Source organism: Zingiber officinale, chromosome 5B, assembly GCF_018446385.1.
Source record: "Zingiber officinale cultivar Zhangliang chromosome 5B, Zo_v1.1, whole genome shotgun sequence".
In the NCBI taxonomy this organism is placed as follows: domain Eukaryota; kingdom Viridiplantae; phylum Streptophyta; class Magnoliopsida; order Zingiberales; family Zingiberaceae; genus Zingiber; species Zingiber officinale.
Window position 1 is genome coordinate 105,358,653 of NC_055995.1, and position 24,438 is coordinate 105,383,090.

Here is a 24,438-nt window from a genome sequence, read left to right on the forward strand (position 1 = left end):
GGGTATCATTCTTGAAACGAAGGACAATTCCCTACAAGGGAAGCTAATTGGAGTTTATAAGGTTTCTCCCAAATTAATGTTAGAAAGTGATTTAGGTAATCTAGCGATTGTATAATCGGGGGGCCCTATGACAAAGGATATTTCTTTAACCAGACTTTCTACGTTACCTCTTCTACTTAATTGTATTAATCTATTATTAGGAAGTAAATCGATTAACTCTAGAGATTGTATAACTGAGGGTCCTAGGGTATCCCTTCAACCAGACTTTGTAGAGTTGATTTTTTACTTAATGGTATTAGAACTTAAGCAAACTCTGTGGTGCAACCTGCACAGAGTTGTACCCGACTTTAGTTAGAATCCTACATGAGTGTAAGAATGGAGTTAGGTAGATGAACAATGTATGAAAATATTAATTAGCATCATAATGAAACCGAAATCCTAGAATCTATCATTCTTCACTCACCTACGCTCATTCTCTCCCTCTCTCTCGTTTCCTTTCTCTTTCTCTTCTTGCGTACATGAACATAAACCAACTTTCAACCATCTAGATAACTTACTTTACAACATCCCTAGTGTTTAATCAATAGTCCCTATGGATTTGATAATCTTTTATATTACTGATGATGTTTCCGCACACTTACGGACTCGTAACAACTATGAAAAGAAAAGACAGTTTTAAAATGAAAAGCGGCGAGCACTATTCACAACCCCCTCCTTTAGCGCATTTCTTCAATCCTACAATTTACTAATGATTTGGGATACATAAAACTTAGAGAATTGTCAAATTGTAGTAAACTATGTGGGAGCAACTGAATGGAAGAAAGAAGCAGTCAATTAATCAACAAGCAATCAATAGTGGATTAATTGATGGATTCAAATCTCGAGCAAAACCCCTATGGTTTTCTAGAGGATTTGTTAGATTTGCTCATGGTTCTTATGTAAGTGTTGTTGCATTCAAAAGCCTTCATAGAGCAAATCAAGCTAGAGATCATTTGTTTAGAGTTTCTTTTATTGTATTTGCTTATATTCATTGTGTTTCTTGTATTTATTATAACAACACGTTATTATAACAGGATTCTTCGTTCTGAAAAATATCTAAAGAGAGGAGAAAGTATCACAATGTATTTGAAAGTAATCCGCCGACATATCATAGGCCACGGAGTAAAGATTACAACTGTTCTGAACCATGTAACGGTTAGTTTGTGTACTTGTATTTTTGTGTTTGTATTTTTTTATTTGCATAACCGTTAAACACTAACATTTGGTAGACGAGCATAATAGAATGAAAAAAAAATGAAAATCAACAATCATCTATTCACCCCTCCCTCTAACCACACTATCAGATCCAACAAATTGATCTCACGTTGAAAAGGAGAATGAAGGTTAGAAAAGGTTAAATTGGTTGCCTATAAATATAGGAAAAAGGAACAACGAGAATACTACTGAAAGTGTGTACTCTCTCATTCTCTGTTTGGTATTCTTGTGCTCTAATTATTCTCATTCTTGTAACTTTTCTTAAGCTTAAATTTCATCATGTATGAGAAAAGTATAAGAGGGTTGTGGCGGTAGGCGATGTAGTGGATGAGGTGGCACAGCAGCCGCGCTCTATTCCAATAGAACCCCTACAGTTCTCCTCCACCTTCCCCACAGCTTCTCCGCCAGCAATTTCACCTTCTCCAACCCCATCAGCTTCAGGTACATTGTCTTCTCTTTCACCAAGTCCTTCCCCGCCATCTTCCCTAAGTCTTCTGACGTCCTCATCACGTCTAACACGTCGTCCTTATTGGATATATGTGATGTGAATGGAGAAGATGTGAGAGAGTAAAGAAACTCCATTGTGAATGAGACTTTAGTCCCACATTAAAAGTTTCAAGGTATTTTAGTTAGTTTATATTGATTCACATGCATTGATCATATAAACAAATGCATGGGGAGAGATTCTCTCTTATGTGTAGATGCATAGGGGAGCAAATTCAGGGCCTGGATTATACTAAATCAAGTTGATGCTTGTGCAAGCACAACTTGTGCCTGTCGAATGTTAGTTTACCTAAGTGGAACAACAAATATTTTACCACAAACCTGCCCGTCGAATGTCACTTTACCTAAATGGAACAACCAAAACAACCAATATTTTACCACAAACCTTGTGGCCCCTTATTTATTTCTCAAGATTCTTCAAAAAATGTAACACCATGAAATAACCATTGAAAAAATCTATATCTTCTAGCATTTTGAAAGCAAAATCATCAATAAGGTCTTCAAAATTGAGTTTTTCTAACCCCTTATTTTTTATACATAAAATTGTCAAGTCATTTACATTCAAATCATTATCATCATTTTCTCTCAATTCTTCATGCTCATTCGTTGCATGATTATTGATGCGGTGATAAGGAGAGGTCCATCCTGCAGGCAATAGTTGTAACAATGGAGGTCAAAGTCAAGGCGGTCAACGTTCAGGTATCATATGATCGGATGAACAATAAGTGGATCGATCGGTCGGGCGATCAGGTCCGCGACCGGGAGGAGAAGGTGCCTAATCTGACCCTACCTTTGACTGGGAGGGATGTGTCGAATAGCCGACGCTTAAGGAGGTGTTGGACGCTAGGAGAATATGGTATCCCGATCGAGCAGCTACGTTGCTCGGCCCGACAACAGGATTCGGTAGTCGCAGTGGAGTTACGGCCAAGCGGATGTAGTACAGACGCAGCAAAACTCTGGCTGAGCGGCTATTCCACTGGGCCTAACAGCAACCCCCCCTATGTTATCCATCGACATCCTTTTGGGAGTTAGTGTCGCTGACACCAGGCACGGTCGACAAGAAGATAATATGACGGAAGCTTCCACTGTTACATCAGAGATATGCTCGGCTCATTAAGGTATGGTGTTAGGGATACTTTACTGACAAGTCTTTTCAGGAGAAACTTCGAGACGCGCGCCTGCCTAGGGAAGCAGGCACGCGCGCTATAGGAGCTCTATATAAAGGGGGTCCAAGCATCGGCAGAGGTACGTGATACACTGTTTGCGCTATAGTCTTCGTTCTTGTTGTTCCGCCTTCTACTTCATTGTTGGTAACTGACTTGAGCGTCGGAGGGCCAACGTCGGGGACCCTTTCCCTGGTTTGGCAGTAACGTCATCTGTTTTGCAGGGCGGAGCGGAGTCTACAAGTGGTCAGCGAAACGTCCACATCCCCAGCTTTCCATTTCACCGACTTTCGGATAGGATCAATTATGATCGAGAAAATTACATTTTCAGTCATGTAACTTGCATCTTTTTTAATTTTAGTCCTGTTATGAGTTAATTTACGTTCTTAGTCTTGTAACTTGTAATATTTTCCAATTTCAGTCCTTTTTCCTCCAAAATCGAAATTTTTCAACAGAAAATGTCTAGTTTGTGGTTGGAATATAAAAAACACATGGATCATAAAAAATCAAAATCCCCAAATTCAATTTACAACTCATCATTTTCCGTTGAAAAATTTCAATTTTAGAAGAAAAAGGACTGAAATTAGAAAATATTACAAGTTAAAGGACTAAAAATGTAAATTGACTCATAACAGGACTAAAATTAAAAAAAGTATAAGTTACAGGACTAAAAACGTAATTTTCTCATTATGATCATCATTTTCTCTCAATTCTTCCCGCTCATTGATTGTATGATTATTTAATTCTTCTTAATTGCTCGATTGCTGCTCATTTGTTACATGATCATTTAATTCTTCTTGACTTCCTTTTTGCAATTCATCAACTGAATTTTCAATTGAAGAGCTAACTTTAAAAAACTTACGAAGAACACCTTTATGAGTTTTAATAATTTGTTCCACTCTTTTTCTTTTGTTTCTTTTCTAACTCCAAGATTGATATTTTTTTAGAAATATGTTTGTATTTTCAAGTGTAAAAATAAAACACACAAAACTAGCAACAAAGCTAATAATGAAATAAAACACAAGCAGTGAAAATAATAGTCAAAGAACAATAAAGGCTGGTTTATGCTTGAAGCAATCGATATAACTTATTCTACGATGATTAAAATTTAGATGATTTATTTAAAATCTTTCAAATCTGTAAGACAAATCATAAAATATTGACTCCAATACAATATTAAAAATCAATATTGAATATTGACAGTAAGAAAAAATATAGATAAATAGGTAACTTACGTTGTAAGTTTATATATTGATGAATGATGGTGTTGATGAAATTAAAATTAATAAACATTTCTAATTTAATTAGAAAAGATTCAAAGGAGAAAAAAAAGAGGAAATTAGCGTTCAAGATTCATACTTTACTCTTTACAGTCTTATAACTTCTGTAAATAAATTAATGAAGAAAGAATTGTACAAGAAATAAAATCTTAAAAAGAGAATAAAAAAGATCGTTTAGCTTCCTTTTTTCTTTCTTAGATTTTTTTCTTAAATTGTAATAGAAAATATTTTTTTTTGGACCTTTATTAAAACAATTCAACAAATATATATATATATATATATGACATTTATTAAAATAATCCAATCAAATATATTTTTTAGGATTTTATTAAAACAATCTAAGTATATATAATATATATTATATATGTATGTCAAATTTGGGGGCGCCTAAAAATCGGAGGCCCTTAGACATCGCCCCCGGTGACATACCTCAGGGTCAGCCCTAGCTGTGACCATCAATGCTTGGTGGAAATCACGGTTAACCATTGTATTTTAGGAAATAGACGACCCAAGTAAACCTCGAAGCACAGTCGGAGGTAGGACAAATATGTTTCAAGGAAACTGTGACCATCGCAGACCTCAGTTGTTTGGTCGCTCTACTTCTCTAGTTGACCTATCACCTGCTTGCTTCATTCGCTCGGCCTCTTCATTCGCTCGGTTGCACGCTCGTCCGGCCGCTCATTAGCTATACACCCATCCGGCCGCTCATTCACTTGGCCTCTTCATTCGCTCGGTTGCATTTCTGTACGACAACTTACTCGCTTGGGCACTTGGTCTGCTCAGTCGTAGCTTGCTCGCTCAGCTCGCTTGGTCCGCTCAGTCGTACGCTCACTTGTCCGGCCGCTCGCTCTGCCCACTCGGCCATACTCTTGCTCGTTTGGTCGCTCGTTAGCTCGCCCTCTCAGCTCGCTCTGCCCTCAGTTATTATGCAGTCTGGATTCGACACTGAAATTTCTACTGACAGACTGAGATTATGTGCTCAAGTCATCTCGATAGATAAATAAATTTAATTCAATGTTAAAATCTTGGATAGATTATCTAACGATCCACCACCTACAACAACAGCCCCACCAGCTGTTCGTACCTCCTCTTCCTCTACCTTCGGGTTGGGGGCGCGCCCTCCTAGACCTAGGGCTGTAAACAAGTCGAGTCGAGCCGAGCTTTGGGGTGTTTAAGCTTATTTGATAAGGTAACCAAGTCGAGCCGAGCCGAACTTAAAATGAACCAAGCTTTTGAAATGAGTGTTCAAGTTTAGCTTAGTTTATTTTTTATGAGCTTAAGCTTGTTTGAAACTTGACTTGAGCTTGGTCTGTTTAGATGTTATCAAACTCTCAATTCAAGCTTGACTTGAGCTTGGTTCGAGCTTGACTTGAGCTTGGTTCGAGCTTAGTTCATTTAGATGTTATCAAGCTCTCAATGCAAGCTTGTTTGATTGTTTGAAACTTTTAGTTGTTTGATTGGTTATTGAGCTTGATAATTTAAATTTATTTATTTTATTTTATTATTTATTTAGCATATTGAAAAGAATTTTATTAATGAATATGGTTCATTAACATTGTTCATGAACATTATTCACGAGCGTTGTTCACGAACGTTCACGAACATTGTTCACGAACGTTAACGAGCTGAACATATATATGTTTAAGCTTTTTTATTTAGATTAACGAGCTGTTCAAGCTTGTTTGTTTAATTAATGTTATGTATATTGAACGAACATAAACAAGTTCTTACCAAATCGAATACCAAACTTGTTCACGAACACTTCGTTCATTTACAACTCTACCTAGACCTATATTAGATCCGCCCCTACTAACAATCAACGTCCAAGATTTTTCTATCTCATCGAATAAAAATTCATTGCAACGTATAATAGCTGGGATTCACATTATGAATAGTTAGAAACTACTTCAGCATCTCACTGTTGTATGATCGAGACTGATGTATTTAATTTGTACTAATTGGGTACGGCAGGGCCGTTGAAAGGGCAACTGTGATAACTATTTAACCTAATTGCTAAAAACAGAAAATAATCACCAAATAATTGGTCATCTGCACTGGCCAAACAACCATCGTAATAGTTGTCCCTGATCTTTAGCATCTGCAATCTTTGACTTAAACAATCACAATGTTCCTTGCACATATGACAAGTAGTAACTTGTCTGGGGCAATGATGCAAGATGTTTTTCTAATTTATGTTAGATATTTAAGGATTAAATTTTGAAGATGACAGTTTCTATATTTACTTCTCTTTCAAGAATATATTTACTTATTTACTCATGATCATAAGTTAAATAATTCAAATTTTTTATGAACCTCAAAACTCTTGAGTCATAATAAATTTAGTTGTACTTATGAAACGTTTAATTATTCGAATATATATTAAAAAATTATTTGATTTATTTCAAAATATATTTTTTGGGCATAATAATTATTTTTATTTTATTTTTTTCTCAGATTCTATAAGAAGATTTTGCAGTCATTATAGAAATTTCATTTTCACTGTACTTAATATCTTCCCTTGAACAAAAAAAAAATTTACCAAAATAGCACAGATTACAATCTAGTCATTCAATATTTCCTTTTTTAAGGATAAATTATTACATTTAAATTCTCTATCCGATATACTAATATCCAATATAAAAATCTTGATCCAAATGCTTCAATTCTGAATTCAAGATATTCTCTCTTTACATTAATTAGAGTTCTTCTCCACTAATATATTATAATTGAAATGGTCTCATTATTCCAAAAAAAAATTATTTATGTATTTTTAAAAGAAAATAAAAGACAATTTTGGTTCTTGATATTTCTCAGAACAATATATTTTTGTTACCACGAGATGTATTGGTTGTTGTGGATATGTATTGGTTGTGGATCGTTTGATTGGAATGAAATTTGGAATAGGTACACTTGATGATATGAATCACTCGAAAAATAAATGTATTCATCGGACTTGTTACATGATCAATTTGGGATGACTCTTGTTCGTTTAGAAAACGTAGTTCGAGGAATTATATCTGGAACCGCTACAAATATTTCTCAAATTATCCTGATGATCAACGAAAAACTTTTATAAGATCGAACAGATAACTCTAAATTAATCGGCATGTTGCCAACTAAAAAACTTTCAAGAAGTAGCAACTTTAACTAGACCTAAGTAAAGCAGGCAATGCCAGAACATATTCATTATCTTTAAGGTCACTAATTTAATTAATGTGGTAAACTGTATTGATTTGGTGAAGTGATGTGAGTAGTAGTACAACATTGACCATAACACCATCTAGGCCATGATACAAAGAAACAAGATGCAAAAGGTCTCTGTCCAAACAATAGAATACGCAACTGAATCAAAACAACAGCAAGGTGACGATCTCAAATCCCTTAATTTATCGATTTGCTTGTGATTAGTTCATCCCTTGTCCAACATTTCGTCCTGTTTGTATTAATTTTATACCGGTTGCAATGAAAACTAGATGGATAGGCATCCATGGCTTGTTTTTTTCTTCGGTTTCTTCTTTCTTTAGTCATTGATATGTGTGACATCATTTTCTATTTTATTAGCAACATCTTAATCTTGTTTTACTCTCTTAATATAGCCATTCTTGTTGTTGTTATTTTTTTATTAATCTTTTGATTCAGTTTTTCGAACCGATTAATATTGGATCATGATGATCAATTTAGTTCTATAACATCTTTTCATCGGTCATCATGATAAATTTAAAAATACAAATAACATGTCATTTCGCAACCGATATCCATGATTATCTTTCCACTTTAAAAAAATTAATCCACAATGTGTCATACCATAAGCAGAAATGACTAGTCCCCTCGGGGCGGTGCGATAGTTAAGGCATAGGGTGTTGCCACATGAGGTCTTGAGGTCGAAATTCGGCGTGACCGAGCATAACCTCTCCCATGTCTTGGCCATTTGCACTAATGGCTAGTAGTCATCCGTGATTTACTTTCTCCGTGTTGGCCTAGGGACGGGTTGGCGGGGGCGCTGGGGGCGAGCGAATCGCCTTTTTGCCACATAAGTAGAAATGACTCTCCACAATGAGATTTGGGATTCGAATCTCGACAAAGTCTAGGTAAATATCTCTCTTATGCGCTAGTTACTATTCCAAAGGCTAGTAGCCGCCTGTGATTTACCTCCTCCGTGTTGACCCTGGGACGGATTGACGGAGGCGCTGGGGGCGAGCGTATTCGCCTTTTGCCACAATAAGTAGAAATGACTATTCAATAGGCTAGTAGCCGTCCGTAATTTGCCTTCTCCGTGTTGCTCTTGGGACGAGTTGACGGAGACGTTGGGGGCGAACGTATTCACCTTTTACCATAATAAGTAGAAATGACTCATAAATACCTAATTAATGGAATGACTATTGTAAATTAAAATAAACTAATTCAACTTACTCAAAAACAAAACATTATACACTTTTATACCTAAAACACTTATATTTATAAATTTAATTAAAAATAACAAAATTTCTATAAAATATTCTCTATATAATATTAGAATCCCAATTATGACATATTACATAATATTTGTCTTCAGCGGCATAAAAATTTAGGATGTTCATTGCTAGACAAGGAGTCATTCACGCTTCTAGATTTACCTGTAGCTGGTCTATAAAATTGGACGATCTACTTCTAAAATTAGTTAGAACGCATACTCATATATAGATTATAAAAAAATTAAAGAGGCATGTTTTTTTTGTTATGAAATTCATAATTAAGAGGTAAGAGGTGCTCTTTTGATTTTTGCTAAAAAGAAAATTATTATATACATTTGAGAAAATAAAAGTCATGCAAATTTTAAGGATAAAATACAATATTCCAACTATGAGGGTCGACAGTCAAAATATGATAAATTATTGGGGGCTTTTACAAAATGAAATTCTCATTTAGAAATTATGTTTTTATTATTATTGCGTCGTCTCCTTTGACGAGATGAACTGGCTCGGACCGCCCATTCTGCTTTACAGACGGTGAAGACATGGCGGAGAAGACGAAGTGACGGCTGCTCTTCCTCTATAAATAAACCTGCAAGCAGCGAAACAACAGTACCGAGCGCAAATTTTGCAGAAGAAGAAGAAGAAGATGCCTCTTCCTCATGCAGTGCTGATAACTTACCCGACGGCAGGGCAACTCAACCCCATGCTCCAGCTCGCGCAGCTTCTGCACTCCCAAGGCTTCTATATCACCTTCGTCAACACCGAGTTCGGCTACCGCCAGCTCCTGCGCGGAAACGCAAGCCTTGATGCATTATTCGGCCGCTTTAACAGGAGCTCGTTCCGGTTCGTCTCCATCCCGGACGGCATCTGTGAGTCGGACCTTCAAGGCCCTGGTTACCTGCTCAACGTCTGGTTCTCCATCGTCAGAAACTGCCCCGCCGCGCTCCACGAGCTGCTTCTGGAGCTCAACTCATCCCCCGACGTGCCCCGACTCACCTGCATCATCACCAACTTCTTGGTGACCTTCCCGCGAGACGTGGCTGATCGGCTCGGCGTCCCGGAGCTCGTCTTCTGGACCACCAGCGCCTGTGGACTCATGGCTTCTCTCCACGTCCGGGAGCTCGTCCGCAGAGGCTACGTCCCACTCAAAGGTAGCAAGCAAGTTCCCCCTTTTTTGTCAGAGCTAGTAACCCGGCAACTGTTCGTCGTATTATGCAGATGAGAGTTGCTTGACAAATGGGTACCTGGACACGGCCATCGATTGGATCCCCGGGATGAAGGATATCCGCCTCAGAGACATCTCCAGCTTCATCAGAACTACGGACCGCGACGACTTCTACCTCAAGGAGGAGATGGAGGAGGCGGATTACGCCCTCAAATCGCAGGGGTTGATCCTCAACACGTTCGAGGGAATGGAAGGCGAGGTTTTGGACGCTCTGAGAGGTTTCTTCCCGCGGATCTACGCGCTGGGTGCGATCGGTTCGCTAATCGATCAGATCTCTGGGAGCGCAGCCACGACGACCCCGATGCGACTAGGGAGTTGGGATGAGGAGGAGGAGGAAGATCGGCGATGCGCGGAGTGGCTGGAGGCGCAGCAGAGGGGTTCGGTGGTGTACGTGAGCTTCGGCAGCATCACGACTCTGACGAGGGATGAATTGGCGGAGTTCGCGTGGGGCCTGGCGGAGAGCGGCCGCCCCTTCTTGTGGGTGGTTCGGCCGGGCCTGGTGGAAGGGGGCATCGAGGCGCTGCCCGGGGGGTTAGTCGAGGAAACTAAAGGGCGGAGCTTGCTGGTGAAGTGGTGCCATCAAGGGAAGGTGCTGTCCCACCCGGCCATCGGCGTGTTCCTGACGCACGGCGGCTGGAACTCGATGATGGAGAGCGTGGCTCGTGGCGTTCCGATGATCTGCTGGCCGGGGTTCGCAGACCAGTACACGAACTGCCGGTACGCTTGCAAACACTGGGGATTCGGCATGGAGATCGAGGAGGAAGTGAGGAGGGGGCAAGTGACGGAGGTTGTCCGGGAAGCACTGGAAGGGGAGAAAGGGGAGGAGATGAGGAAGAAGGCGATGGAATGGAAGGAGAAGGCGCGGCGAGCAGCGGCAGAAGATGGGACATCGTTTACGGACCTTGCCAGATTAGCTAACGACCTGACTCAGCTCACCACAAACACAGGGATTAAGCAAACTAAACATACCCCGTCGTAACATAATGCCATGTTTACTTTGAGATTCGGTGTGTGTGATAGCAATGTTTCCGAGTTTTTTTTTTTTTTTTTTTTTTTTGAAAAATAAAGAAATTCCGTATTTTGTTCCTTCCACCGGAGAAACTATTAAAAAATATATATTAATAGTTCTGTCATAGCTATTTATTACGGCCTATAAAATTATATTGGGCAAGAATTAGCATGTTTGCCGGACATCCGATTGTCAATTAAAATCAAAGGGACACCCTCATTTGACTTGAACTATCCTTGTATTATCTGATTATTTGATAGTGTAAAATTTAGCATGTAGTTTCATTAAAGTAATAATGATTTTATATCATTTTAATTTTATTTCTCTAAGTGATAATCTAATTAAAATAATAGTTCAATGAGTAAAGTAATCGATTAGGATGTTATGATACTCATTATATTTTAAATAAATATTATTGAATCACGATCAATCGTATAAAAGTTAGTAGGTAACTTCTATACACATAAGTTAGCATGTAGCTTCTACATCGTGGGAAGTTAGCAATTAGTTTGCTAACTTTTACATGACTGAGTGATCATTTAATGTAAAAGTATTTTGGATTGTTCATATTAAATGTGGCTCCCATTTAACTTTAATTGAAAATTATCATGATTTTTTAAATAATGGATGCTCTTTTGATTTTTGCCCAATTTTATATGTATTAAAAGAGTTTTTTTATCCATCTTTGATCATACAATTGTGTCTATAGTTAGTAAGAGGGAGTAAAATTTCATAATCTATCGAACTTGAATTAAAAAGTTTGATTTGCATAATTCATAAATTTAAAAATTTTAAATTTGATTAAATCGAATTAGTATCAATTGACTGTTTTTTTTTTTTTGGAACAATTGACTACTAAATCAAAATCAAATAATGACTATGTTATGCCCCAGAGGTATACATGTTCGACAAAATGGATAGTACTTCCTCGTGATAATATTTGATACAATATGATAACAACCCACACAGATGGAATAATAAGGCATAATACAATCCACACGGCTAGAAATAAGAGCAATATAATATAGCTCACACGACTGGAAACAAACACAGCGAAAATAATAATAATAATGCATAGCCTACACAATTGGTACAAACACAAACCACGCAAGATAATAGATTGACTGCATGTCAACATGGCTTAACACAACGACACATTACCGAGTAAAAGTAGCCACAAGGCTAAAATCCAAAAGCAGGACAAATTATTATATACCAGTTCGAAAAATAAAATGCAAATAGAGTAGTAAGAAATATCATAAAAGAAACAAAACAATCTTAGTGTAATGTGGGACTAGCAGTAAGGATCCTCCGAGTGACCTATAATCATCTATCTGCTACCTGAGGAAAATAAGATAAAATAGGGTAGTGAGTTCAAATGACTCAACGGGTAATAGACAGTAATAGTGCATGGTCAAAATAAGAATATGAAAATCAAAGTATAAAGTCTCACAGGTAAGAAATATGTACACAACCATAATCAACATAATGAATGCACATTACAAGAACCGGTCTAACAAGTATGGTATATTAATCAGTAATCACTGGGATCTGCAATAGATCTTTTCGTACTATATGAGCAACATATGATAGCATATACATGTATCATAAATGAATATGTATGAATAATATCAAGATCTCAAACATATAAACATAAGCAACCTACTCAACTGTAAATAATGCAATGAGCAGAGCCAGATAATGATCAACATGGGTAGGTACTGCAAAGCCTAAGCATGTGCTAGTACATATAACAGTAATATATCATCATGTGTGGGAGCAAAGCTCCACCACTAGAAATATCATCATATATGGGTGCAGCGCTCCACCACAAGCAAACCATCATATGTGGGAACAATGCTCCACCATAAGCAATACATCATATGTGAGAAAAATGCTCCACCATAAGCAACACATCATATGTGAGAGCAACGCTCCACCACAAGTAATACAAATGACTAAGACATCTAGCTATCTAGCTAGGGATTGTAGGAGATCACTCTACCACAAATAATCTGTGGGCAGTCTGAAATGTCAAGGTCTCTATCTGTGGAAGATCACTCTACCACAGACATGATGATATATTACTCTACATGATGTAGCTATCTAGTTATGGGCTACGGGAGATTACTCTACTACGGATACCACATGGGCAGCCCAGGGTATAACAACCCAAAGATAACAATACAGGAAACATATCACAATCATTGCCAACCCTGTCAACATCGTAGTAGGGATATAATCGTCAACCACTCGTAGGAGATTTAGTTGACAGGATATACTGATCACTATCAACTCTGTCAACATCGTAGTGGGGACATAATTGTTAAGCACTCATAAGAGACTTAGTTGAGAAGATATATTGGTCACTGTCAACTCTCTCAATTTCATAGTGGGGACATAATCGTCAACCACTTGTTGGAGACTTAGTTGATAGAATATATATAGAATGACACAGTGTAGTATTACTTACATAGTAACCAACTACATCATCAAGAGTATATGAACTCTATGCAATGGTCCGCTATCATACCTAGCATAGGTACATTTAGAATCATAATCTAACACTCACATATATTTATATGCATGAAATGATCCAGCAAGTGTCAACTAAACATCATGCACAGTAATAATAACACCTATAGTACACACCACACTTGTGTGTACACTACAAAGTATAGACAGTCAAATTAGATAACTCTTATAGTGCACACCATACACATGCACACACTACATGCATATGAATGATCAACATCATAACTCCTATAGTGCACACCACACTTGTGTGTACACTACAGAGTATAGGCAATTAAATAAGATAACTCCTATAGCGCACACCATACATGTGTATACACTACATCCATATGAATGATCAACATGATAACTCATATAATATACATCATACACGTGTGTACACTATAAAGTATAGACAGTCAAATAAGATAACTCCTATAGTGCATATCACACACGTGTACACACTACATGCATATGAATGATTAACATAATAACTTTTATAGTACCCATCATACACATGTGTATACTATAACATATGAATAATCAGCATAATAACTCCTACAGTACACACCATACATATGTGAGACTGTATAGATAATAAATAAATCATCTCTAAGATCAAACATGTAAGTATCAAACTCAAGTAAAATATGAGTAGAGTCAAGATAAATTGATCTAATTCATCAACTATATCCACACACTAATGTCAATGAACTACAGAAATCAAGGAAGAAATACCCACCTTATATGTAGTTCATGTCGAAATAAATCCCATGTCAAGATGCCTATCTCAAAATCAGAGTCATGCATCAATTTATGTTGTTTAGCTAATTTCATATGAATAAAATAGCAAAATCAAATTTCTAAAACTAATTAGGATAACCCTAATCGAGCCCGGTCACTAATTAACTCCCAATTAGAAAATCCAAATTGATTAATAACCCCCATTTAACCTAGGGTTAATCAACAATAAACCTAATTATCCCACAATCTCTCACATCCAATAACTTCTGCATTAATTAAACTCAAATCAATTTTGAGTATCAATCAATCACCTCACAACTACGATGGCGGTGGTTAGAGTAGCAGTGTTAGCCAAAGCAGTGGCGATGGTGAGCTAGCCTGCCAATAGCTGAAGCTTCCTCACATATATACCTATACACAATCCAATTCATAGATCATTCAATTATCAACCCACAATTCTAATTACTGTTTAATCAAGGTTTACCCATGTTTTTCTTCTTCTTTGTTTCCCCCCTTTGGCTTCCAATATGCTCTAGCGATTGCTCCCAATGGCCTAATCGTCGACGACTGTGGAATGCATCATCTCTGATGTGCACGGAGGTAGCTAAGGTGCTGAACACTCTAGCAGTGAGTTGGGCTATGGCCGGAGCAAAGATGAGGCGGTGCAAGGCCAACGATGACTGGCTAGGCTCTTGATCGAGAGTAGGGGCCGCAAAGAGAGTTTAATCAGAAAAAAATGGAGGACAATGAAGAGGGCTGCCAGCACACGAGAATTACGACGTCGGCAAGGGATGAGTGTTGATCCCTTGTAGGCCAGCTAGAGGGGGTGAATAGCCCTAAAATAAGAGTTAGAAAACATCTCTTGCTTTTAAACTAGCAAGGATAGACAATTAAAATAAACAACATAAAAGAGTAAGAGATACCAAAGTTTACTTGGTTATAACCTAGGTAGATGTTAATCCAAGATAAGTGAAAGATTAATAAGAATCTTCTTCATTGAAAGCAGAGCAGCCTCTTATATAATCGTTGACAGCTCAGTAAGGAGTATAGAAACTGATTACTAGTTGTTGTTTATAACTCCTAGCTCCATGATGCAATTTATAGAATTCTAGGCAGATGTTATCATTGGTTTTCATGGATTGGAGGTGCCTTTAATGACATCTAGAGTGCCTCCAATAGATAAACCTTTATCCACGCTCACAACAGTCAGCTAATAATAATCGACCCTCTGGAGTTGAGTTCACCGGAATCCAATTTCGACCTTCTCCTCGAGCAAACTTCCTCCCTAGCTTCTCGTCCCTCGAATGCTCCTTGCGGGTCCTTCTAGTCCACCGGTATACTTTTCCATAGCATCTCGTCCCTCAGATGCACTGAGCCCATTAACTCGCTTCTTATGCTATCCTTCTAGTCCACTACGTCTTCCACTCGACTTCTTGTGTTCTTAAGCACATTCACACTTAGACACAAGGCATCAAAATAACACAGAACCTAACGTAACTCAGTTGATCATATCAAAACTTATAACCTGGGATACTTACAATCTCTCCCTTTTTAATATGCATTAACCCGAGTTAAGATTAAGGTTAAACAAACAAGTGATAACTTAAATATGACAATTAAAATTGCAACAAAAAAATGTCATATAATTGCAAGTGATAAATGCAATAAAAACCTCCCCTAAACTTGAATAACTACTACTTTCTTCCTTGGATCACATAAAAAAATAGGGTAATTAGTGAAATAAAACTAAAATTTTTAAGGGTGTGAAATAGAATCTTTAGTAATATACCTTTTTACCAAAATTAATTATCAAATAAAGATTTTTTTTAATAAATTAATCCAATCATTTTGGAAAAATAATTTAAAAATTATTTTAAGATTTTAAAAAATCCTAAAAATTTTTATCAATAACAATAATGATTTATCAAAGTATGATAAAAATTTCCATATACAAAATATTTTTATTTTAGCCGTGATAAATAATTTGAGCATAAAGTTATTTATGAAAATAAAATATTAAAAATAGTTTTCGAGTCCTAAAAATTTAGATATTTTTTCTACTCCTTCAAAATATAACGGTAATTATCCAAAAAATCTAGATTTTTAAAATTAATCTCCAAAATATTTAATTTTAAAAATATAGTTTTTCTATCAAAAATTCATTAAAAAAAATAATTACTAGCCCAAAAATTCTAAAAAATTTGATACTAATAGTTAATTCATTTGTGCATTAAAAATATTTCAACAAAAAATGAACAGTAGATATATGAACTAATTAATTTTTTAAGCAATATTAAAAAAATAAAGCAAATTAAATTTAAAACATACATAAAAATTACCTTTAAATTAAACTAAGCATGATTTTGGTACCCAATATAAGTTTCTTCCTACGGGATTAACAAGATAATTTTTTAGAATATATTTTCATGTTACTTTTCTAATTTGGCTCTTGTAAAATTTAAAATTTTAATTAGGCCCTTCATAATTTCTAAACTTAGACATTTGTGAAAATTTTAATTTAGGCATATTGAGTCATTTTTCTAGTTGATCTTTTAATATTTCATTTTCATCCTTATTGTTGGTGCAACATCCCTCAGGTCAAGGTTGACCTGGTTGACCAAGCTTGAGTCTTGGTTTGGGTTTCGATGTTTGACAATGCAAGGTTGATTGAAGAAGAGTCAAGTAGGTCAAGGATGACCGGATACTTGACTGGGAAGTCCTAGTGAGTGAAGCTAGGCAGGAGGAAAATCCTGGTGAGTGAAGCCAGGTGAAAGACCTAGTGAGTGAAGCTAGGCAGGTGGGAAGTCCTAGTGAGTGAAGCTAGGCGGGAGGAAAGCCCTGGTGAGTGAAGCCAGGCAAGGGAAAATCCAGATGGATCAAGGATGATCGGATATCTGGTGTTGTGAAATTCTGGCAGGTCAAGGGAGTGACCAGATGCTAGGCATGATGGACCAACAGGTCAAGGTTGACCGGATGTTGGTTTGAGAGGCTTGGGACTTGGTTTTGGGCAAAAAACCAAGAGCTGGATCGATCAGTGGATCGATCCAGGCCTTTCCTAGCGAACAGAGAGCCTCTGAATCGATCAGTCGATCGATCCAGAGGTCCCAATCGATCAGTCGATCGATTGAGACGCTGCTACTTCGCACGATAAGCGCTGGATCGATCCGTGGATCGATCCAGGCGTTTTTCCATAGCACAGAGGCGCTCTGGATCGATCCGTGAATCGATCCAAAGCCTTCCCGATCGATTAAGAGTTTTCGAATCGATCGGGATCCGACCGTTGCGTCGTATTTGAGCTGCAGGCGGGCGTCTCCTTCAGTACTGCTTCACCGATTCATTTCAGATCCTCACCAGCTCCTCCACAGCTCTTCTCAAGCTCGAGATCGCCAGTTCTTGAAGATTCTTGGAGGTTCTTCCAAGTCAAGAGGCGGATCAAAGCAAGGAGAAGAAACTAGGGTTAGGGCTTTTGCACTCATTGTAAGCTTGTGAGCTTGTATTTCATTACCTTTCCCTTTCTTCTTGTATTGAGTCTTCTTGTAGGGCTTCTCCGCCCTTGGTAGTTACCATAAAGGAGAGTTTTATTAATGGAGGGTGTGTGTGTAGGTGTGGATCCTTGGACTAGTCACCTCTTGTGAGGTGGATACCAAGTAAACCAACCGTGTTAGCGTTGTGTGATTTGTTTCTGTATTTTCCGCTGCCATCACTTTGAAGAAACAAGCAACGAAGCACGACGAGCGAACGCGAAGCTATTCACCCCCCCTCTAGCTACTTTTCGGTTCTAACAAGTGGTATCAGAGCAAGGTCGCTCTTCACCGGAATCATCGCCGGAAGGGGCAAACAAAACAAGCAAAGCTAGAGGGTGAAGAAGTTAGAGCAAATTCATCAAAGTCAAAAGAATTCAAGATGCTCAACTTCAAGATGTAAATCCAAGATGGACTTGGATTTGACACAAGGGTGGCTCCACCGTACACATCCACAAGCTTCGATTCTTGGAAATCAAGAATCGAAAATTTTCTTATGATGGAGATAGAGCAATGGTTTGCTCTAATGGAATGCTTCAAAGCTCCAACAAACTCCAAGGGCAAAGCTCTCAAGAAAAGCAAATGGAGTAAGGAGCAACTCCAAAGATGTGAGGCAAATGACAAAGTGACCAAGCTTTTGGTCAATTTATTGCCAAGCAACATCTTGGAGCAAATTGGAGAGTTTGAAGATGCCAAGGAGCTTTGGAGCAAATTGGCAAGGATTCATGAGATCCCCTCCACTATACCAAATCAAGGAGAATCCAAAGAGGGCGACTCAATGGATCAAAACCAAGAAGAGGAGGACTCCGAGGTTGAGAGATGCTCAACCTCCGAAGAGGAGGTCCAAGAAGCTTCATTCTCAAAGGAGAGCAATCAAAAGAGCAAGGAAGGAGTATATTCCTTGTTTCATGTACAAGAGGATGAAGATGAAGAAGAAGGTGAAGCCTCCACCTCTAGGATTGAGGGGGAGCAATCTTCATTGACACCGGAACAAGAGCAAGAAGAATTCTCCACATCCGGGTCAAGAGAAGAAGAGGATGAAGGAGCTTCCACCTCCACAAGTCAAGCAAAATCAAATGGAGGAATATCACCTTCGGATCAAGAGGAAGTTTCTACCTCCGGATCCAAAGGAGAAAGTGTCATCACTACACAAAAAGGTATAAACATTTTAATTAATAATAAAAATCATATTATATGCCTTGAATGTAGGGAACATGGGCATTACAAAAGTAAATGCCCTAAATTGGCCAAGAAGAAGGGTCAAGTGGCACAAAAGAGTAAGGAGAAGCCCAAGGAGACCATTCCCGGAACAAAGAAGAGCAAGGAGTACATTGTGTGCTTCTTGTGCAATCAAAAGGGGCATTACCGAAGTCAATGCCCTAAAGGGAAGAAGGTGGTCAAGGCTCATGGAAGAAGCTCAAGTCAAGGGGGAGCCTCCAAGGTAAAAAGAAAGGTAACTTTCATTGAGTCTACCCCTTTAAATTATGGTAAAAAGCATGATAGTTCTAACTTATATTATTTTAATGCTATTTATCATGAAAATAGGAAGCATGATAGCGTTAAGGAAAAACATATAGCTTTTCATGCTAAAACCACTACACCTAGGGCTAGGAATGTAGGTAAAAGTCTAGGCAAGAACTCTAAGGATTTTAGCTACAAGCCTAGAAACAAAAATGCTCATGGATTTAATGGAAAATCAAAAACTAAGGACTTAGTGATGGAAAATCAAGTATTGAGGTCAAGATTTGACAAACTAGAAAAGACCCTAAAAAGGATGGAAAATATCCTTAAAGGGTAAAATGAGCAAAATCTAGGTTTAGGACAACAAGGGTCATCCAAGGGCCATAGAGGTTTGGGATACAAACCTAAAATAAAAAAGGATGTACCTACTTACCATAGGGTTCCATATAGCTATGGAACCAACCCTAAGTCTAGAAGTCAAGTCGAGGATACAAGGGAAGTCATCCCTAGAAGTATCTTTGCAACAACAAATGTGACTAAGACTTCTAAGAAGTCTAAGAAAGTCACTAACAAGGTCACAAGGGAGGCTATCCCTAGATTTGACCTAGAAAAAGTGACCAAGGCTTCTAAGAAGCCAAATAAGGTCACTAGGAAGGTATCTAGGGAAGTTATCCCTAGTGAATACCTAGAGCATCCAAGGAGCACCAATAGGTTTTGGGTTCCTAGGAGCATCTTCTCTACCCCATAGATGGGTTAGAGAGTGTCAACTCTAAGAAGAAGGGTAGTTAACCCAACTTTGAAGAAATTGACACTCAAGGAGCATTTTCAAGGTTATTATTAACCTTTGAAAATGAAGTGGATTTATGTTTACTCTTGAGAAGAGTAAAATGTGTCACAATTTGATAAATTGGATGATATTTTAAGTGACACAAATTGGGAAAATCATAAGAACTACCAAGTTGGGATTTTGGTATGTTCTTAGGAAATTTAAGGTCAATCTAAGCCTTAATTTAAAATGTTACTCTTGTGGAAGAACGAAATATGCCAACATTTGAGGAATAAGCTTAATTTCAATTGACATAAGTTAATCAAGAGAACTAGAAATGCAAATTTAGGCTTTGGCATTTTCTTGGAGCATTTAGAGGGCAATCTAGGTTTAACATTTTAAGTTAAAACAAGTGGAAATAGCTAAGTGGTTAAGGATACTTAGATAAGAAATCTAGGTATATTTTATTTATGCTAAACCTTTCCATGATTATTTGCCCATCATATGCCATGACATCATGTCTATTTTTACATTCATGTCTTATTATGAAAAATCCAAAAATACCATGTCATGACATTCATACATCATGTAGTTATAGGACATTTTCTTTTGAAAAATTATTTCCTTTTGATGTATGCCATAACATAATCATGCATTAAGGTTAATTCCTTGTAATTAAGGACAAATGACATTTAACAACACTTATTAACAAGTGACATCCTAGGTGGATGTCTAATATCTCTAAAATGCCTAGATAGATATGCATGATCCCTAGAATAGGGCAAAACCAAAATCTCACATCTCACAAGGACTATAAGGTGACTTGTATGTGTTTCAGTGCACATTAGATACAAGTGAGATGTTAGGAAGATGAATAAAACTCAAAATACTGATTTAGTGCATTCTTTTGAGTTTTAGAGTCATCAAAACACATAGTTATGTGTTTTCCCATCATTGGGAAAGCTAATGTACAAGACATGTGCATTTAGCCCAAGGAAAATGGTGGGATATTGGTTTTGAAAGAAGTTTTAAAAATGCTTTTGGAAAACCTTGGTAAAGGCTATCTTTTGATAGTAATCACCATTGAATAGTTAGACACAAACTTGAAGAAAACGCTAAAGTTTTAGCAAGTTTTCAAGCTTGTATCAATCTTTGAAAAATATGATGTATTTTCATATAAAACTATTTTTCCATGATAAAGTATGCCCTAAATAATGTCTACACGAAATTTCATGATTTTTGGATTTTTGTAGAATTTTCTAGGGGTTTCTGAAGTTGGCTGAATTTGAAATTCAGCAACTATCAGAGCTCCGATCGATCCATGGATCGATTGGAGATCTGGATCGATCAGTGGATCGATTCAGAAGGCAATTCTCACGAGCAGAAGCTCTCTGGATCGATCAGCCGATCGATCTACACATCTTGAATCGATCAGTGGATCGATTCAGCAAGGTTCAATCGATTGGAACCCAACTCCAATCGATCCAAGTTGCTGATTTTGGCTGAGAAGGTCTGATTTCAGCATCTTTGAACCTATTTTAGTTTAGGTAACCATTCCAAACCCCTGAAAATACATTTGTATGCATAAAACGGGTGTTTTCGTGTGGAAAACAAGGATGGATTGGTTAAGGAAGGCTAAGTTGAAGTTTCGGTTGAGGTTTGTTTCAAATTTTGAATATTTGAACCTCAAAACTTCTAAAATTGGGTTTTCTAAAGTTTTAGGGATTCCAAGTCATTGTTGGTGCAATGACAGAAGTTACCACCATGTCTTTAGGGGGAGAGACTCTTTAAAGACATAAAAATTATTTTTCATGAACCTTGGAAGGTGGTTAACCTTCCGTTAAGAACATGCTCAAGGTTGAGCGTTTGAACTTTAATGGGGAGTGGATATCCTCATTGTTCAAGTGGTTTCAAGTGGATAATGCTCAAGGATGGGCATTTGCCTACATTGGGGGAGAATGTAGGGTTAAGGATAATGAAGGGTATGGGATCTTCATTATCGTGTTGATCACAACGATTGAAGTTATGAACAACGATGAGCAACTCTTCAGGGGGAGAGTTTTTCAACAAGTGAATTTGTTGATGTGTGCCCAAAAAATGGGGCATGGTTTGATGTGTGCCAATAGGGGGAGAATGAAAGGGAGTAAGTTAGGCTTTTATTACCTAGAGGGAGTTTGCCCTCTTAGGGGGAGAATGAAGGGCTTAACTTATGTATTCATAACCTAGTGGCATGAAGAAAGTTTAGGCTATGGGATTAGCCTAACTTACATGTGGTATTGTAAGTGATAGTGTTGGTATTGTCAAACATCAAAAAGGGGGAGATTGTTGGTGCAACATCCCTCAGGTCAAGGTTGACCTGGTTGACCAAGCTTGAGTCTTGGTTTGGGTTTCGATGTTTGACAATGCAAGGTTGATTGAAGAAGAGTCAAGTAGGTCAAGGATGACCGGATACTTGACTGGGAAGTCCTAGTGAGTGAAGCTAGGCAGGAGGAAAATCCTGGTGAGTGAAGCCAGGTGAAAGACCTAGTGAGTGAAGCTAGGCAGGTGGGAAGTCCTAGTGAGTGAAGCTAGGCGGGAGGAAAGCCCTGGTGAGTGAAGCCAGGCAAGGGAAAATCCAGATGGATCAAGGATGATCGGATATCTGGTGTTGGGAAGTTCTGGCAGGTCAAGGGAGTGACCAGATGCTAGGTATGATGGACCAACAGGTCAAGGTTGACCGGATGTTGGTTTGAGAGGCTTGGGACTTGGTTTTGGGAAAAAACCAAGAGCTGGATCGATCAGTGGATCGATCCAGGCCTTTCCTAGCGAACAGAGAGCCTCTGAATCGATCAGTGGATCGATCCAGAGGTCCCAATCGATCAACCGATCGATTGGGACGTTGCTGCTTCTCACGATAAGCGCTGGATCGATCCGTGGATCGATCCAGGCGTTTTTCCATAGCACAGAGGCGCTCTGGATCGATCCGTGAATCGATCCAAAGCCTCCCCGATCGATTGGGAGTTTTCGAATCGATCGGGATCCGACCGTTGCGTCGTATTTGAGCTGCAGGCGGGCGTCTCCTTCAGCAGTTCTTCACCGATTCATTTCAGATCTTCACCAGCTCCTCCACAGCTCTTCTCAAGCTCGAGATCGCCAATTCTTGAAGGTTCTTGGAGGTTCTTCCAAGTCAAGAGGCGGATCAAAGCAAGGAGAAGAAACTAGGGTTAGGGCTTTTGCACTCATTGTAAGCTTGTGAGCTTGTATTTCATTACCTTTCCCTTTCTTCTTGTATTGAGTCTTCTTGTAGGGCTTCTCCGCCCTTGGTAGTTACCATAAAGGAGAGTTTTATTAGTGGAGGGTGTGTGTGTAGGTGTGGATTCTTGGACTAGTCACCTCTTGTGAGGTGGATACCAAGTAAACCAAGCGTGTTAGCGTTGTGTGATTTGTTTCTGTATTTTCCGCTGCGCATCACTTTGAAGAAACAAGCAACGAAGCACGACGAGCGAACGCGAAGCTATTCCCCCCCCCCCCCCCCCCCCTCTAGCTACTTTTCGGTCCTAACACTTATGTTTGTTAAAATTTTCTTATAGACATGCATAGTCTTTCTTTGACATTTCATATTTTGTCATCTTTTTACATAAACTTCGAGATAGCATTTTTATGAACTCATACAATTTTTCAAAAGGTAAGGAATGTACCTCACTTATCATGTTATTCTTGTAGTCTGGTACTTCCCCTTCATCGTCGCTTTCTTCCGACGTATCTCCCCCTTCATCGATACTCATTTTGGTTCATCGATTCTCATTTCGGACGAGATTTCATTGTCTTCAAATAGATATTCGGCTATGAGTGATGTTCCAACAATCTCCTCAATCTTAGACTCTTCTGAAGATGAATTGATATCCATCAAAGAGTCAGATTCTTCTTCTTTTGGTTTCTCATGGAATTCTAGAAGCTTATCCTTGAGAGCTTTGGTGAATTTATACGTGCTGATTATGTCGAGTTCTTCAACCAGTAGTATGCTTATAAGGTGAAACTTGACCTTACCGTTTGCCATAAACTCGTCATGCTGCTTTTTGGTCCAGAGGTGTTCTTTGAGTTCTTCTCTGTCTTGTTCTTTAACGCTTCAAAATCATATTTTATTATTAATAAAATATTAAAATATGTTTTAAAGAATACCTCCATACAACATTTTCAAAACGCGAACTCCCCCTTGAATATTGGTGGGTAGATGCTCAATCTGGTCGTATCTTATTTGCTTCAAGTAGTGGTTAGTTCTTCTAAAGTGCCCTATATCTGACACCAATTGTTAGTCCCTTATAGGTCAGCTAGAGTGGGTGAATAAATCTGAAATAAGAATTAGAAAAAATATCTTATTTTTGAACTAGCAAGGGTAAACAATTAATTAAACAATGAAAATAAAAAATATGAAAGAGTAAGAGACACTAAAGTTTACTTGGTTATAACCTAGATAGTAGTTAATCTAAGACAAGTAAAAGCTCAATAAAAATCTCCTTCATCGAAGGCAGAGAAGCCTCTTACAATCGGTGACAACTCAGTACGGAGT